Here is a 16,009-nt window from a genome sequence, read left to right on the forward strand (position 1 = left end):
GCGAGCAGGCGGTGGGTGTGAGTGGCCAGCAGAGAGGAGTGGTGTCAGGGCTCCCTCCCCACTCTGAACTCTAGGGTACAGATGTGCAGACCCGCATGAAAGACCCCCTAAGCTTATATCTACCAGCTTAGGTTAAAACTTCCCCAAGGCACAAATCCTTTCCTTGCCCTTGGACGGTATTGCTGCCACCACCAAGTGATTTTGACAAAAATCCAGGAAAAAGGGCCACTTGGAGTCCCTGTTTCCCCAAAATATTCTCCCAAGCCCCTTCACCCCCTTTCCTGGGGAGGCCTGAGAATAATATACTAACCAATTGGTTAAAAAGTGAGCACAGACCACTCCTGGGTTTTTAGGACATGAAAATCAATTAGGTTCGTAAAAGAAGAATTTTATATGTAAAAAAAAAGCTAAAAGAATCACACCTGCAAAATCAGGATGGAAGGTAACTTTACAGGATAAATAAAAAGATTTAAAACACAGAGGATTCTCCTCTAGGCTTAGCTTCAAAGTTACAAAAAACAGGAACAAAACTCCCTGTTAGCATAGGGAAAATTCACAAGCTAAAACAAAAGATAATCTAACACAGTTCCTTGCCTTTACTTACAATTTCCATAATTTTAGATGTATCATTTCAGGTATCTTTTCAAGAGATGGTTTACCTGCTTGGTCTCTCTCTATCCAGAGAGGGAACAAACAAAGAGAGCACAAACAAAACCTCTTTCCTTCCTCCCTCAGATTTGAAAGTATCTTCTTTCCTTATTGGTCCTTTAGGTCAGGTGCCAACCATGTTATTTGAGCTTCTTAACCCCTGACAGGTAAAGGGGATTTTATGCTACCCTTAGCTGTATGTTTATGACAGATGGCTAGCGAGTGCCCGAGCAGCGGCACAAGCAAGGTACCTCTTTACCCCACCCAGGGAGGGAGGTGAACTCTGCAGATGCACCTCTGAACTCTGGGTCTGCAATGACCAAGGACAGCAAGTGTGAGTGGGGTGCAGAGATGGGTCGGACACTTGAAAGGGACTTTTGTGTTGCTGGAATTGAGACTCCAAGGGGAAAAGGACACTGCCCAACTCACTTGGGGTTGGGTCTTTTACTCATAGTTTATGTTTATGAACCCTGTTTGTGGTGTTTTCCCAAATTAACACCGAGTTACTTCCCTCCTTTAATTAAAAGTTTATTTTCTACACTCAGACTCTGTGCTTGAGAGTGGGGAAGTATTGCCTCTCAGAGGCACCCCGGGGTGGTGTGTAAATGTCCCAGGTTACTGGGTGGGGGCTTGAGCTGGTTCTGTGTTGTATCAATGGAAAGGAATCCCTAGATATTGAATCCGGCCCTGACTGCAGCTGGTTCCACATGGCAGAAGAGTTACACTTGAAAGTCTGTGTGCATGTGGCAACGCCTGAAGTTAAAACACTTGGGCAAATGGGTCCATGTAGAGGAGAATAAATCATTTACACTCCATCACAGACATTCAGTACTTCTTTCTTATTAAGGCTACATGATGTAGCAGTTTGTATTTAGTTAAATGTGTCCGGCCCAGATTTCTCCCGATGCCCAGAGTCTTTGGCTGGGTTTGTTCTGCCTCTAGGTAAGCAGCGTCCCTCATCATGTTCTCTTGCAGCATAACCTATTGCTCCTCAGGCAGCTCCCGATCTCCATTTCATCCAGATAGCAATTGTCACTACGACAGGAACCGCCTCTGATTAAACAACCCAGAATGACAAACTGGCCATTCCCTGAATGCAAAGAAAGGATTCATCATATACAAATGCAGAATGGAAACTGGTGGGCTCATTGAATGAGGAGCGTAGACCGAGTTATAGCTGTGTCAAAGACACCACCGGGACAAGAGAATAACCGTGAGCAGTTTCTTAAAGGAGAAAACTTCAGAGATTTGTAAAAGGAAATTGACTGAAATCTCGCTGTAAGGCCCCAGACCAATAAGAAAATAGATGTGACACCTTAGAGTAAAATGTTCAAAAGTGCCTCAGGGCCAGATTTTAAAAGTTATTTAGGTGCCTAAAAATGCAGAGAGGTGCCTAACTAACTGCTGGAAGTCAATGGGAGTTAGGCACCTAGGTGCTTTTGAAAGTCACGGTAAAACGCTATCTGCATCTTTAAGCCCCTAAATACCTTTGACAATCTGGGCCTAAGTAACTTAGAAGCCCAAGACCCATTGACTTTAAATGAAAATCCACAATGCCTAAACTACTTTAGAAAATGGGAGTTAGGCTCCTAAGTCATTTAAATGCTCTTGAAAATTTTATCCTTAAATACTAGAGGCCAGATTCCCCAGTATGCTATGGTTGCTTTGTGCTGCTATGGAGACACAAAGAACATAAACATGGCTCTGCCAGCCAGTTATGCTGAGTTTATCGCTTCTTTTATTGCCAGAACAATGCATAGCAGCAAGAGGACGCGGGTGAACCTGGCCCTAACATTCATTTGAAAAGAAAGAGACAGGTTCTTAGCAGACGAATGCTGGCATAGCTGAGGATCTGGCACAAAGAATCTTCTTTCTTCACTTCCCTGCCAAACCCTAAGGTTTGTTGGCAGAAGGAAATGATGAAATGCATTGGGCCATATCATATGCCTGGTGCAGTCAGTTGTTCCTGTAATAAGTGAGTGAGCTACTGAGTGAGTGGGCTACTACTGAGTGAGTGGGCTACGATTTTGCGGTCACATTGCCCCGGTATCAATGACTGCACCAGGCACTGGAGAATCAAGTCCAGTGCAAAAAGGGTTCAGCTCAGGGGTTAGATACCAGCAATGGTGATTGGGAATAAATACAGACTTGGGTTTTTCATTGTAAAAATAACCATCGTTTCATGCTCTGAGCTGCCACAGCTCAGACTGCGATGAGACACCAAAAGAGATGGAGGTTAAAAATCTAGATGAGACACTCGAATTAGAAACATTGAATACAAAGGTGAGAAGTAAATGGTTCGAGTTGGAAAATGTCAGTCATTTAAGAACGTGTCTTTGGTGTATTTCCTACAGGAAACAAGTGTGAGCTGAAGGCCATTAGGAACTTCGGAGAAGTCTGGCCTCCAGACACACCTTTCCAGTCTGTTTGAAACTAAGTTCCCAGTCCAACAATCAGACCCATGTGGATAGATCCCTGCATCCATGTGGAGTTCCACTGACTTCTCCCACATGGGTCCAGTTGCAGGATTGGGGCCTGCATTTGTTCTAATAGGACATGAAGTAAATGACGGTGTAACTGATGGACAACTTCAGTTTAAAAAGGTTTACAGAAGCAGTGAGATCTTGGTCTGAGACTCAAGGCACTGAAACTGAATCATTGTTAAAGATCTTACATGTGATGAGGGAAGTCCTGGCCCGAAGTCAATGGGAGTTTTGTTATTGATTCAAGGGGATTTCAGCCACTATTGCTGATATTTCACTGGTTCTGAGCAGTGCCTGAGCAACGGGGTTCACTTTCTCATTAGATCATTGTGTTTTCTCTCTTACAAACAGTTTACTGTCTCAGACAGTGGAATTTTACCTGGATTGGGCAGGGAGACCAAGAAAAGACCAGCAAAAAGAAGATAAAAGATCTTCATGCTTGACGGTCAACTGGGGTCTCAGGGAATCTGGAGGGGAGAGAAATAATGAGATTGGAAGTGAAGTTCTTTAAACGATGAAGGCGAAAAGCCTGTTTATATATACTGAGGTGTCCAAAAGGCAGCAGGAGCACGGGATTCGCACTAATTGATCTCTAATTTTACTGAGCTCATTGCTTTTTAATTTGATTTGACTCAGTAGCTCTTCCAAATGTCCTCTGCTCTTAGGAAGAAAAGGGGAAGCAGCTGGAAGCCAGGCTTTACTCATGATGGAACCAACTGTTAATAACAACATGATCCACATTTTCCACTCCAAATCCCTCTTAAAAACACCTTGGACTGTTCTTGAGGAGGATTTGTGTGTAAATTATTCACATTGCATCACATAAGAATAATCAAGTTCTATGGCACAGCATACTTATGAAAAAGAGGACAAGCCATGACAACCTGCAAGCGTTCACGGCACATGGAGTTTGTCACTTATCGTCGATTCTGAGTTCCCTCCGGGTCACAATAGTAGAGAGCGCTGAGCCAAGATTCCAGCCTCAGTTCCGTTGCCCACTGAAGTGAACGGGAACCTTTTCACTAGGGGAAATGGTTTTCCTGGCCTGTGAGCATTTTCGAGATTTCAAACATTTTCTCCCATCCTGATAAAAAGTCAAAATCCTGAAAATGTTCATGAACCAAAAAACCAAAAAAACATTTCGGGTTGGGTCAGTAAAACATTTCATTTTGATAATTTCCAAATGTTTCGTTTTTATTTCAATCTTAAATACTTTTTTTTTACATTTTTTTACTCTAAAATAACATAAAATGTGAAATGACAAGTCATTTTGACCTGAAAGACAGCACTCCCCCCCCCCCAATTTCAAAACATCCCATTTTGACAATGTTGAAACATTTTTTTTTGAAATGTGAAATTCATCAAAGCTGACCCTTTCCCAAAGACAGTTTTGGTTTCAACAAACCTGCATTTGCCAATGAAAAAATGTTTCATTGAAAAATTCCCTCAACTTTCCACTGACTTCAGGGCACATTGGATCAGGCTCTGTGACAGCTAAATTAAGCTAAGTGCAAATATCATTGCACAGGCATGTCCTGGGAAGGGTACTCACAGAGCACCCATAGAAGTCAATGAGAGCTTTTCTATTGATTTCAGTGGGCTTCAGATCAGGCCCCATAACAGTGCACAGTGCAGATGTGGAACATCTGTCTGTCTCATGTACAGGAGCACTCTGGCTATCTTCAGCAAGGAGTCCACCCACCACAATCACCCCTGAAATGGGTAAGGCTTCTGTGAGCCCTTACTCATCCTGGTAAACACTCATGTGGGTAGACCCATTGGCTTCAATGGGACTATTTGCATAAGAGGTTATCTGCGTATCTAAGGTTGCACAATCCAGCCCAGAGCAATTATCCTGTCTCTTGTCCCTGGGGCAGGATGCTGGCAGTAGGCTAGAACCGAGCTTAGCTGGGGGTGCAGCTGGCTGTGGGACCAGCATATTCAACAACGGAGATCAGGGGATCTCTTTTAAAGTTTTTCCTCACTGTCGTCCTTGGGCATTGCTCCCACTGCTTTTCTTTGCCTACTTGCCTTGTTTGTTTTGCTCTCTCTCCACATGGTCTAGTCACAGGAGGGAGGAACAGAAGCTGGTCGAGCATTCACTGTTCATGCACACCACTTTGGGTATTGGCATAGCAAGGTTGAGTCTCTCTGTCTCTTTTCATTGTACTGTCGCAGCAGGAGGTTAGCTTTTCTTTAAGCTCTGCTCAGTGCTCATTGGCGTCTGGTCCACCCCAGAAAAGGGAAGGGGACATACATTATACACACTTGCCTGCCTACAAGGGTGACTCTTGGATTTGTGTCACAGCATCAGCAGATGGAAGCTGGAGGCTAACCCTAGAATGGGGTTGAGAGTTGAGCTTCCACTGGGACTGTTCTCCCTGTGAATGGTGACTGTGTGATAGAGGTTTGATTCTTCCCCCTCCGGATTGCTTGTGTGGTCTAGTGGTTAAAGCACATGTGAGTGAGTATCAGCAGATGTTTGTTCTGTTCTCTACTCTACCAGTGACTTTCAATGAGACTGTAAACAAGTCATGTGGAGTACCACTCAGGAAATCCTCATCAAATGACAATTACCATTCTGTGAAGTTTCAGTTTTATTCCTTTCAAGACAGAACAAATGATATTGAAAATGGGTGTAGAGCAGATAATTACCAGATGTCAATGGTTACAATGCTTATGACACACATTAGGGTTGAATCATTCCTAGTCTAGTTACAGTATTTCCTAGGAAGCCGCAGTAAAAGCAACAAGCACAAAATGATCCCACTGCCACCCACAAGTCAGGTATTCTGGTAGATAAAAAATATGAATTGTGGAAGCAAAACTGCCCACACGTTTTCAAAATTGGCTCCCAAAAACAAGCCTTCCTTTTACAGCCATGGTTTTGGAAGCAGCCGGTAAGGCTGTTACTCAGATCCACAGAGCGATAATGAAGTGAGTGTAACCAGCTGTATAGAACCTAGCAGAAGTCATACTCCCTGCCCCAGGAGCCTGCGGGCCAAGTGGGAAGTACAGTATTATTGTTGTTTTTTCCACGTGGCTGTGATGAGCAACTCATCTGCACAGTTGGTGAAATGTTGGCCAACACTCAACTGATCACAGATGGATCTCTGCAGCCAAAACCCAAGAGAACAGCTCTCACCGAAAGACACGTTTTCCTTTCAAAGGGACATGATTCAACAACTGCTTGTTTCTGACTCAAGGAGAATGGTGGCGATTTCTCCTCTTGCGACAGGCCACCTTCTTCGGAATTCTTCTGCCCGTTAGGTGTCTACTGTCAAACTTTTACAGCACAGAATGATAGGAGGCAAGCAGTACCCAACATGGTGTTCAGCCTGAATGCACTTGCCCATTAGGCAAAGGCCACCTGCACGTCTACAGGATACTTCTGAGCCCTGGGCATTTCCTGCACAAAGAAAAGGTGTGTTGATATGTACACATCTGCAGGAGCCTCTGAATTGTGTTGCCCAGCATGGTGACCCTACACAGATCCAGACATGCCTGGTAGCAACTCACAAGCAGAGCCTTTGTGGTTGGAGCCCTTTCTTAAAGGACAGCATCAAAGTTTTGCAGTGGTTCAAGAGCCACTTTAAAGGTCCCAAATCAATAGCAGGATATGAGCCCGATCTTGCAGGGTTCAAAGGCAGCTCTGCCCAGTTCATACCTTTTCCCCACTCCTGTTTCCATGCATTTTTTCCATGATGCCGCCTATGGACAGACTGATCCTAGATTGCCACTGAGCATTGGCCTGCTAAACCCAGGGTTGTGAGTTCAATCCTTGAGGGGGCCATTTTGGGATCTGGGGCAAAAATTGGGAATTGGTCCTGCTTTGAGCAGGGGGTTGGACTAGATGATCTCCTGAGGTCCCTTCCAACCCTGATATTCTATGATTCTATGATTCCCTTTCACCCCCTTCTCATTCAAAAATCTTCCAAGAACACTCCTCTTCGGCATTGCACAGAAGAGGTATGTTATAGTCAGGAGATCAGAAGAGATTGTGAGCTACCCCAACATCTGGATTCTCCTGTGCCTCCTCCCATCTGCTGCCTGTATCCCTGGCAGCACTAGAGTATTTCACAGGCCTGGGTGGGTTTAGTCTCTCCTTGGATTGTTACATTATCATTCCCAAATATTCCACTTTACAGTCCTAGGCATTTTTGGTCTTACCTGGAGCAGCCAAGCATATGAAGATGAGAACAAACCAAAGGGGATCCTCATTGCTGAAGGCTGGCTGGAGTGGAGTGTGGCTCAAAGCAAGGTTTTAGAAAGGTGAAGAGGCTCAGTGTTTATATAGACCTGCTTGCTAGAGTCCTGGGTACGGAGAGGAAGTGGGCATGAATTAAGTATATGCTGGTTCCATGTGGATGCTTTCCTGCTTAGCACTCTGTTTAATGTCGTTCTGACCCAGTGGTGCTGCTCAAAACAATACTGTTATGCTCTGATGCACCCCAGAACAGCAATCCCCAAACACAAGGAAACCAAAGCAAGACATGCAGGGAGGTGGCCAGTCAAAACATGTTATAACCATAAACCAGTTAGGTCAGCAACAATCTAAACAAAACATAAGAACAGTCCAAGTGGCAGGTATATAGCAGCTGGTTCTGCGTAACCACGCACAACATGATGGACACATACACACAAGACAGGAATTGAAACACTGAGTTCAGAGAGCAGGAAACAAACCAGAACAGGGTGCAGGAAGCAATAAGTGGAAAGGGAACACACACACAAATCATCATGAATTCAGACTTTTTACTTGCTCCGCCATCATTGATCATTGGCTTTCCCATGTCTCCGACACAGTGGCTCATAGTTTCAATTGTCAGACTTCCCAATGCATCAGCAGCCAGCTGCACAGAAGGAATTTCCTCCCCTTCAGACATGACTGTTGCAGTCCAAAGGGATCTGATCTGATGAACTGCAAGTTAGAGAGACAAAGTGGATGAGGTAAAATCTTTTACTGGACCAACTTCTGTTGGTGAGAGAAATGAGATTTTGAGTTACACAAAGCTCTTCTAACAAACTTTGAGTTTGTTTCCCAGACCTGAAGAAGAGCTCTGCGTGGCTCAAATGCTTGTCTCTCTCTCCACCAGAAGTTTGTCCAATAAAAGCTATGACCTCACCCACTTTGCATCTCTAATATCCTGAGGCCAACATGGATACAGCAAGATTGCACATCACATATGGTGAACCCTGTTGTTATATTATATTTATATTTATCTTATGTATAATATAATTACTGTGTTAAATATACTGTATGTGTTTGTGTTATTTCTTGGAAGACTCCAACTAGCTGGAAAGTAAGTTACCCTGTGTTAGAATTTTCCTCCCAAGTGCCCTGGTGACCCTGCCAGGAAGAAGCCAGGTGAGTAGAGGCACCACCAAATAAATTCATATGGGAAGAAAAACAAGTTACACCCTGCTGAGTGGATGGTGGGATCCAGAAGAACCCAAACCTGTCCATCAAAACCCATAAGGATATTGATGCTAAAGGAGATAACCAAGTGGCTAGGGGGCACTATATGGGTGAAACCAGAAAATCATTACGCTCTTGAATGAACTCACATAGGAACATGATAAAAGACAAAAACATCAGATGACCTGTGCGTGAATACTGAAGCAAATACTCACCAGCAACTACACACCACACCACAGAAACACTAACCCAGGAACCAATCCCTGTAGCAAACCTCATTGCCTACTCTGTCCCCATATCTACTCTAGTGACACCATCAGAGGACCCAACCACATCAGCCACACCATCAGAGGCTCATTCACCTGCACGTCTACTAATGTTATATAAGCCATCATGTGCCAGCAATGCCCCTCTGCCATGTACCCTGGCCAAACCGGACAGTCCCTATGTAAAAGAATAAATTGACACAAATCAGACATCAGGAATGGTAACATACAAAAGCCAGAAGGAGAACACTTCGATCTTCCTGGATATTCTATAACTTGAAAGTAGCTATACTTGAACAAAAAAACTTCAGAAACATATTTCAAAGAGAAACAGCAGAACTAAAAATCATTTGCAAATTTAACACCATTAATTTGGGCTTGAATATGGACTGGGAGTGGCTGGCTTATTACAAAAGCAGCTTTGCCTCTCCTGGAATTGACACCTCCTCATCTATTATTGGGAGTGGACCACATCCACCCTGATCGAATTGGCCCTGTCAACACTGGTTCTCCACTTGTGAGGAACTCCCTTCTCTTCATGTGTCATTATATAATGCCTGCACCTGTAATTTTCACTCCATGCATCTGAAGAAGTGGTTTTTTACCCACGAAAGCTTATGCCCAAATAAATCTGTTAGTCTTTAAGGTGCCACCGGACTCCTTGTTACTTTTCACAAAGAAATCACTTTATATCTGACCTCTCAGTCCTCCTCCTCAAACAAAACCTACACAACACTTTCAAAAGACAAGCTGGGAGCGTAAATTCCTAGCTTTACTAGAGATTAAAAATCGTGGTCTTAATAAAGACACTGGATTTATGACTTGTTACCACAATCTGTAACCCACTAGCCCCCCATTTTTGTGCTATGACTGTAGATGTGTTAATGGTCTACTTCACCTTGAATGGTCCCTGAGAATATGTGCTAACTACTTATGCTAAACAATGAAGCTGGAAGGGGATATCGAGTGGGGTCCTGCAGGGACCAGTTCTGGGTCCGGTTCTGTTCAGTGATTTAGATATTGGTATAGAGAGGACACTTCTACCATTTGCAGACAGTACCAAGCTGGGAGAGGTTGCAAGTGCTTTGGAGGATAGGATTAAAATTCAAAATGATCTGGACAAACTGGAGAAATTGTCTGAAGTAAATAGGATGAAATTTAATATGGACAAATGTAAAGTACTCCACTAAGGAAGGAACAATCAGCTGCACACATACAAAATGGGAAATGACTGCCTAGAAAGGAGTACTGTGGAAAGCGATCGGGAGATCATAGTGGATCACAAGCTAAATATGAGTAAAAAATGTAACACTTTTGCAAAAAAAGCAAACATCATTCTAGGATATATTAGCAGGAGTGTTGTAAGCAAGACACAAGAAGTAATTCTTCCGGTCTACTCCGCTCTGATTAGGCCTCAGCTGGAGTATTTGTGTCTAGTTCTGGGAACCACATTTCAGGAAAGATGTGGACAAATTGGAGAAAGTCCAGAGAAGAGTAACAAAAGTGACTAAAGGTCTGGAAAACATGACCTCTGAGGTAAGATTGAAAAAAAAAAGGGTTTGTTTAGTCTGGAAAAGAGAAGACTGAGAGGGGACATGATAACAGTTTTCAAGTACATAAAAGATTGTTACAAGGAGGAGGGAGAAAAGTTGTTCTCCTTAACCTCTGAGGATAGGACAAGAAGCAATGGGTTTAAATTACAGTGAGGGCCCTTTAAGCTGGACATTAGGAAAAACTTCCCAACTGTCGGGGGTGAGGTGTGTGGGGAGGGTTAAGCATTGAAATAAATTGCCTAGGGATGTTGTGGAATCTCTGTCATTGGAGATTTTTAAGAGCAGGTTAGACAAACACCTCTCAGGGATGGTTTAGATAATACTTAGCCTGCCATGAGTGCAGGGGACTAGACTAGATGATCTCTAGATGTCCCTTCCAGTCTTATGATTCTCAGATTCTATGATCTGTTTGACCTTGTATTTAACTGTGACACTCTGAGTACCTTTCCCAGACCTGAAGACGAGCTCTGTGTAGCTCGAAAGCTTGCCTCTGTCACCAACAGAAGTTGGTCCAATAAAATATATATCTCTATATATCTCTAATATCCTGGGACCAAGAGGGCTACAACAACACTGCATACAACAATGAATTGCAAGTTGGCAGCCATTCAAAAGCCTTCTCGGGAGCTCTAGGGCTCAGATCTGCATAAGTGAAAATGCGAGCTCCAGGGCTCATGAGTTAGGCTCAAAGGAACTCTAAAAGCCTAATTCATCACCTGCACATTTGCTAAATAGCAGAGGAAGTCCTATCTATAAGCAGAGGGAAGGGATGGTCTCCTGGTTAAGACACTGGTGTGGGACTCAGAAGAGCTGAATTTAAGTGACTAGTGATTTTGGTGTCCTGATTTTTTCAGTGCCCAGCTTGAGACACCTTAAAGGGGCCTGATTATCAGAAGACTGGTGCTCAGAACTTTCTGAAAATCAAGTCCTTGTAAAGGGTCTCATGTTGGGCACCCAAAAATGAATTACTTGAAAATGTAGGGTTCTGTCTTTATGTTCCCAGCTATTCTTTATGAGCCATGACAACTTGCCCACACCTTTTGGTCAAAAAAAGCCCACTTCAGAGGTGGGGGTGCAGGGCAAAGTATCTGCGTCTGTCGCAGAGTCGAGCAAGTATGTCTTGAATAGAACAGCTCATCTGTCCATGGTTAGTGGCCTGTTATATTCAAAAGCATCTACTATCCTGACCAGTCAGAAGGGGGCTGTATCTGCAGTGGCGACTGACCCCTTCTTCGTGTTCCCGTCTTAGATACTCATTTCAGTGAAGTTATTGGGTTCATTTCTTTACCATTATTGCTACAGGTGAGAGGAGAGGAAGAGCTGGTAGACAAGTGCCAGCCTGAGCCTGACTGACAGCTGCTTGAAAAGAATTTAGTGGCATGTCAAAGATTTGGTTTGCAGATATGGTGCCAGAAACCAATATGTGGTGGTCAGGCCTAGTGGTTAGAGCAGTGGCAGTCATGCCTAATGGTGAGTGTGGTGGCAATTGGTGCTGCTGTCAGGAGTCAAGCACAGGTGTGCAAAAAAGCAAGAGCTAGGCTGGAGCAAGGGCAGGGCTGGTGAAAGACTGGGAGCAAAACTGGAGTCAGATCAAGCCTGGAGATGGATCAGGACTGGGAACAAGGCTGGAGTCAGATCAAGGCTGGAGCTGGAGCAGGACTGGGAACAAGGTTGGAGTCAGATCAAGGCTGGAGCTGGAGCTGGACTGGGAACAAGGCTGGAGTCAGATCAAGGCTGGAGCTGGAGTGGGACTGTGAACAAGGAGGGGATCAGATCAAGGCTGAAGCAGGACTGGGAACAAGGCTGGAGTCAGATCAAGGCTGAAACAGGACTGGGAACAAGGCTGGAGTTAGATCAAGACTGAAGCAGAACTGGGAACAAGGCTGGAATCAGATCAAGGCTAGGGCTGAAGCAGGATGGGGAACAAGGATGGAGTTGGAGCAGGGCTGGAGCAAGGGCACAGGAATTACTCATCACCACATGAGGCTTAATCAGGCTCTCGTTCAGGGACGACGCATCACCTCAAACACGATGACTTTGACTGCGAGTAGGAGGCTATTCCCTGCCTACAAACTTCATTGACGCAGAGTTAAGGCAGAGCCAAGTACCCTTCCAGAGTGCACCAATATACTCCAACCTCTGAAAACCAGGAAATGCAGGGTGAACACCCACCAGCCCTGCCCCACAACTTGAACTCTGCTGCCCGGGCCTGGCAAGGACCACTGGGGATATGTTGTGTGTTTAATCTTGGCCTGCCCTGTGATAAGCCGAGGTGAGGAACGACTATGTAAATGTGCCCATCATAGGTGTGGCCACCCCATAATGCCCCCTTGTGCTCCAGTATCACACTGCTTGCATTCCCTGCCTCAGTTTCTCCTTGCCAGAACTCCACACAGTCCAAAGACATAACATAAGATGCCTCTGCTGGGGTTTTACCTTATTAAATCCAGATAAACTTGAAAGGAAGTCTTTCTTCCACCCAGACTCCAAGCCACCCTGGCCTGTAGTCTCTCCCTCAGGTTCAGGGTTGAACAACCCTCTTTCTTGGGGCCTGTGTTTCTGAGTCGTGGTCTCCCTGGCTTGTAGAGTCTTCAGAAGCTGGGAATGGGTGACAGTGGATGGGTCACTTGATGATTACCTGTTCTGTTCTTTCCCTCTTGGGCACCTGGCACTGGCCACTGTCGGAAGACAGGATACTGGGTTACATGGACCTTTGGTCTGACCCAGTATGGCCGTTCTTATGTTCTCTTGGGGTCAGCATTGCTCAACTCCCCTTTCTTTGGCCTGTCCTTCTGGGCTTTCAGCAGCTCCTTCGGGAACCCTTTCAGAAGTTCTCTATGTAACTCTTTCCCTTTGCTCCCTGACCTGACATAGGCCCACAGGTAACAGTCCCTCCCCTGTTGCTGTCGAGAGCAGTGGCCTCCAGGCTGGTTCCTCTGGCATAACCAGCCTCCTGCAGACCCTGATTCAGGGCCTGCCACAGGAACGAGTGAGCCTGCCTGCAATTCCACCCACACCAGACTGATCTCGTTCAGCCCTTTCATGAGGCCCAGGCAGGAGCGGCGAAAGCACCCTAAAAGTGGGAGGGGAGGGTGGCACAGGCGCCTGAACCATGGCCCCACCCTCCCACACCGTGCTGCTCCTGAGCCCCCACCCTTGCACTGCCTCATCCCCCAAGACCCCATTCCCACACTGCCTTTTCCCCAAGGCCCTGCTCCCGTGCTGCCTCTTTCCCCCAAGACCCCCCTGCACCGCTCGCTCCTCTCCTCCTCCTCCCCTGTCGCTTGCCCTTACGGCCAGGGAAAAGTGGGAGGGCCATGGGCCCCCACCGCCTTCTGGCACCCTGGGCCCAGGTTTTCGTTAAGCTATCATCTGACCCCCTTAGTCCTGTCCCCACAGGCTGCTAATCAGTTGTGGCCCAGGTGGGGCTGGCCCCATCTCCCCTTAAAGGGGCCAGTCACCCTGTGACAGTGCTATTTTGTGCAGCCTGTTGTGTCCCACAGAGTTGTATCCGCTCACTCGTCTGTACCCGACTGCCTTGCACGGTGCTAGGGACAGCTGGGTGAGCTGAAGTGGGGATTGCCCTGGGTGGGTGCAGCTCCCATTGCGATATGAGGAGAGGTGCGTCGGCCCCCAGAGAGATCACAGACCCCTCGTGACTGTGCCGAGTTACCTGGGTGGTGCACGTGGAGGAGCTCAATACCTTGTTCTTGCCATTGGGCTTTGGAGCCTTTTCTACCCAAAGGGTTTGCTTGCTAGTTACACTAAGGCCTGCTTCACAATCCCGCTGGTGGGTGTCACTGTCCGCTTTATACTGCCAAAGGGTCTCAATGTACATGAGACTAAGGCTCTACCGTTTGTGACGTGGGTGGCTGTAACCCCGGCTCATGTGCCCACACAAGGTCGCGCGCGTGGTCAGGAGCTGTGGCCACTGTCCATAGGTTGGCCTTGACAGGGATTAGGCTGGACTGTCGCTGACTTCCTGTAACTGCATCATAACATTGTCATTTTGCTGTGTGTCTGGGGAGACAAGTGCCTGGGTAACCAGGCTGGTCCACCTTCCTCCTAGCTCTCTCCGAAGCAAGGCTTCCCTGACAACACAGGTTAGGATAGCTGCCCAGGATGCACTGGTACAAACCCAGTTAGGTAGTATGGTAGGTGCGGACACAGAAACATGACTGTTGTGAAAACAGCTGCTGTGTGGACCATCTTTGTAGTCACTGGACCAGATGAGAGTGTCATAGAATCATAGAATCTCAGGGTTGGAAGGGACCTCAGGAGGTCATCTAGTCCCACCCCCTGCTCAAAGCAGGACCACTCCCCAAACAACGTATTAGATACATGGCTGTATTTGTATTAGTTTGCTGGGCTGAGGGACGAAGACTTGTCCAGCGGCTGGGGTGCTAACCTGGGACAGCAAAGGCTGGTGTTCAAGTCCCCACTCCACCACAGACTTTCCGTGTCACTCAGGGAATGTCTTCAGTGTGACTGGAGCATGTGTAGACCCACCTGAGCCAGCTCTAATCTACCTAGCTTGGGGACCAACAGCAGTGAAACTGCAGTCGCATGGGCTAGCCACCCAAGTACAAGCCCCCAGGGAACGTGGGTGTGCTGTTGAGAGGCAAGCCCATTCTTCCAGAGCTTCGCTACTACTGTTATTCTAGCTTGTCTTGCCTGAACCAGTGTGGATTTGTCTACATAAGCTACAATCACATCTCTGATTGCAGTGTAACCTGCCTTGCTGTGCCTCGACTCTCCATCTGTAAAAAGGGGATATGGGCCTGTTCCTGCCAGAAAAGGGTGTCGTGAGAATAAACACATTCCATCGTGTGAGGTGCTCAGATATTATAGTCATGGGGACCAGGTAAATCCCTAAGATAGAAGAGGTTGCTTGAACCTGGGGGCCTGATTCTCATTTGCACTAAGACCACCGTACCCGGCTCTATCAGTGAAAAGAGTCTGCAAAGTGGGAGTCAAACATATTTCCACCTATACTAAAGCCACTTCACAAGCCCAGAATGACTTCTACGATCTCTATGGAGAAGAATAAAAGAGAAACATACGTGCCCCTGTAGGAATGCAATATTTATTAATTACTATTATTATTAGTATTTATTATTATTAAGGAAATGTAATGTAACAGTATACGTTTAATTAAAGAAGAAGAAGAGCAGAGGTTTAGGTGGCTGTTGAAAAGGGATTCCTTCAGGACAGCATCACCTCCTAATCCCGACAGCATACCATGGTATGATGGTAGCAGGTGCCGATCTGCACTTCACCATCATCGCAGTCATCATATCGGCATGTTCCGCCTCTCTGTAGGCAGTGGTTGAGATATCGAGTCACCCGCTGGCCATTTGCTGCGCAAAGAAGAGAGCTATGGTCACAGTTGCAAATGCAGGGCAATATCAGTTGTGATGGTGTGGTCAAAGGCCCAGAGGAAATGGCCCCACAGATGTGCTAGAAAGACTCACCAGCCCAGTCCAATGTCCATTGAACTCTTCCCATTGACTTCAAGGGGCTTTGGAGCAGACCACAAGTCAGATTTTTCATAAAGAGCATCAGAACAGACAGGAGAAATTTAAACCAGAGACAAGATTCGCCCAGTAGTGCACTAGATTAGGAGTCAGGAGACCTGGG

The sequence above is a fragment of the Natator depressus genome, chromosome 3 (genome assembly GCF_965152275.1).
Source record: "Natator depressus isolate rNatDep1 chromosome 3, rNatDep2.hap1, whole genome shotgun sequence".
Taxonomy (NCBI): Eukaryota; Metazoa; Chordata; order Testudines; family Cheloniidae; genus Natator; species Natator depressus.